We start from the raw sequence: 3285 nt of genomic DNA, 5'->3' as shown, positions 1-3285 counted from the left end.
TTTTTTGTGTTCGATCTTTTAGGAGTTCGAACCCAGAATACCGGCTATTTTGAGAACTCAGGTTAGTTCTCTTTTCAAATTTCTGTAATTTTATACCAATTTCTTTATTGTAATGAATCCATGTTTGATTTGTTGAATTTTACTTTTACGAGATGATGATTATTGTGATTAGAATGACTTGAAAATATTTTTATCTGTATGGATGTTAGTTGATGCATATGTTAATTAGTAGTAATCATCCTTGACATCCATTTGTTATATGTCATAATTTTACAGGCTGTCAAATGGAGAATAAAGTTTGCTTAAGTATTAACTCTAAGCAAGCACCCCCAACATCCTCAAAATGTAAGTATATAACTATCTTTCTTAAAAAAAATTTATCCTTTAAATTGTATCTATTGTTCACTAATCAAAAATTCCTTCAAGAATTTGCCCAATTTATTCATATTTTTCAAGAAATTAATATTTTTTCTTGATAATTGTACTTTTGAATTGATATCACTAAATCTTGGAAGAGAAAGATGATGAAATTACAATGAAGCAAATTACAAACAATAGAGAAAGCCACAGCAAGAGAAACTAAATGGGCCTTACTAGAAGTTGTGCGCTCAAATTTTCCAATTTTTATAAAATTAAGCTTACCTTTCATGTTTTAATTTTTTATATTTTCTTGAATTGGCTGGTTGATAAGCTAAAGAGGAAACAAGGCATGAAGAAAATTCTACTTTTACTTGGCCTCAGTTCATCTTTTAGCAGTAGTTTCCTAAAGGCATAAGCTTCTGTTCAACAGAGGTCTGACAAGATGACACTTCTTATACTATCGGTGTTATGAGTGATCTCCTTAATACGCTTTACATTATTTTTCTCTATAGACTTTTTTTCATCGTTCCATTCCTTAGATTGATGTTAGCAATGTCTTTCAGGTTTGTATTGAGAGGAATTTTCCAAATATAAAATATAAGTTTGCAATTATTGGTATAACTTTTGAAGTATAAAGTGAAAACCTTGTTTCTTTTTTGTTTTTTGAGTATTTACAGGACCAGAAAGCGCCAACATGTTCCATTTTGTATGGAGAGTGGATTGATTGATTGCTATTAAGGATAGATGATACTTATATTTCAACTTGGATCAACTCACCCCAATTCATCCAGTGATTTGAAGATTTTGAAGTGACGAATGCGAATAGTTGCATCCCGGGCTTTTTCTACCATAGCAAAAGTGTACATATACGAATGATCTACATATTTTTTTCAAGTTTCTTAATGTTGTGTATTTGAGCAAGTAAATCAAAATGTTTAGTAGTTGAATGTTGAGGGAGTACATATACTAAAACATACGATTCATTTAGTAAAATCTGTATTGTTTAAATATTTTTGGACTTGCATGCTGCAGCCTGTGCCTTTTTTTTTTTTTTTTTTTAAAGTTTAGGTCATTTGTGAGCTTTCTTTGTTAATGTTGTCCCAGATCCAAATTGTATGAGAACATCAATCAAAATTTATAATTATATGTAACTGCCATTTCTTGCAGATGACATTTTGTGCGGCTTTAAATTTGACACTTGATGAAGAAATGTCTGCTGACTCCAATGTCGTTTTAATGGGCGAATAGGTAAACTAGAAGTTTTAGTTTACTATGAGAAGAAAATGCAATTAGGCACGTTGTTGCTTTGCTATTTTTGGATTTCACAACTTTTTTAACTTGTTTATTACTAATACATAGGTTGATGAGTATCAGGTAGCATACAAGGTGAGTGTTACTCGTTCAATAGCACCTCAACTACTTCAATAACAAGACTTTTCTTAATCTTATTTTTATTTTTTCAGTAATTAGTATTTTATTTTTACTTTATTTCACTTTAATTTTCAAAGGACTTTTGAAGAAGTATGGTCCCGATGGAGTTCTGGAAACTCATAATATTGAGGTTTCTCTTTGCCTTAGAACTTAATTGTTTTTGTTGTCTTTGTAATAATTTCCATACTCAACCAATTTATATATTGCATGCCAGATTTATTGGAATTGAAGTTAGTGCAGCTTACTATGGTCTCAAGCCTACGAGTTACATGACTTTTAACTTCTCTATGCAGGTGAGAATTCTTTCTTTAAGCTATGTTTAACCATATATACATGAGACCTTTTTTATTCTATTTAGAAATATTTCCATTCAATTTTGAATTGATTCTTTACAAATCCAATTTTGGTGCCTCAATTGTCTGCCATTAAATGCAACCTGAGTATTCTGTTGGTTAATATCTTTAGGTGCATTTGATTCCTTAATGATGCTCTAAAAATGTTATGATTTAGCTAGAATTTGATTTTGTATTACCTCTTAAGTGGGATAATGAAAACTTGAAGTGAATGACTTGACAGAAATTTCGTTACAAAAAAGTTTCAACTCCACAGTTGTTGAAGCATGTGGATATGAGAACATAACGTGTGTGGAATGGAAAGGATTCGAACAAGCGAGGCGATCACAACTTGGAGAAAGAAATACGGCTGCAATACAATGTTATTTTTCAAAAATGTAAGCACGACACTTGGGTTTTTGTTTCAGTATGGATGTAGAAGATGTGTCTCGCTTAAAGAACGTGATTTGTTCTAATAATAGGTGTAGACAGGTATATAGGGAGTTTGGTAATGTTGTCACATTTGCTACCACTTATCTCACTAATAAACAAGACATACCTTCCGCACCTATCATTGGCGTGAACTATCATGGTCAATCAACATTGTTTGGTTGTGCATTTTATCGAATGAGGACATAGATTCTTTTGTGTGGTTGTTTAGGTCATGGTTTCAGTGCATGTAAGGTAAAGCTCCACATGAAATAATTACTGATCAAGATAGGGTCATGCAAAATGCTATTGGGATTGTTTTCCAGATACAGGGCTTTAGGTTTTTTTCGCCCTTGTACTCTGATATGGTGTTCCATTACCTTGTATATGTGTGAATTTAGTTCTAATTACTTGGAAGTTCTACAAAATGCATTATTTGATGCCAAATTAGTTTGGGGCAAAATGAGTTTTAAAAAAGTGGGGCCAAATAGGGGCTTAGTTTAAAAAAAGTGGTGGAAGTTGCAACAAGAAGACTGTAATATTTCATGTTCTTGTGTTGTTGTGTTTGGGGGCTTAGTTTAATATTTCTTTATAGTTTCCAACTAGAATTAGGATGATTTATTCCTGCCATTAAAGATTTCATTGTTAATAGATTCTGAAATTTATTTCTATTGGTTTAAACCTTTCCTAGTGACTCAAGGTTTTCAAATATTTGTTATTCATTATTAGTATC

The 3285-nt window shown here is 31.6% G+C and overlaps 1 long non-coding RNA gene across 3 annotated transcripts; it reads left to right on the top strand.

Annotated features, from left to right (window-relative positions):
• On the top strand, nt 1-2692 carry LOC111374428. 3 transcript variants are annotated; one of them, XR_002699139.1, is made up of 8 exons: nt 1-61; nt 277-345; nt 1038-1220; nt 1528-1608; nt 1720-1746; nt 1869-1921; nt 2006-2084; nt 2368-2692. It is a non-coding gene; the product is annotated as an uncharacterized LOC111374428 (long non-coding RNA). The 3 variants fall into 3 exon arrangements; XR_002699140.1 differs by having other exon boundaries at nt 1029-1220; XR_002699141.1 differs by lacking the exon at nt 277-345.
• The last annotated feature ends 593 nt before the right edge of the window (nt 2693-3285 follow it).

Source organism: Olea europaea, unplaced genomic scaffold (genome assembly GCF_002742605.1).
Source record: "Olea europaea var. sylvestris unplaced genomic scaffold, O_europaea_v1 scaffold12499, whole genome shotgun sequence".
In the NCBI taxonomy this organism is placed as follows: domain Eukaryota; kingdom Viridiplantae; phylum Streptophyta; class Magnoliopsida; order Lamiales; family Oleaceae; genus Olea; species Olea europaea.
The sequence above is the reverse complement of the archived record's forward strand: the minus strand, read 5'-3'. Positions and strand labels throughout refer to the sequence as shown.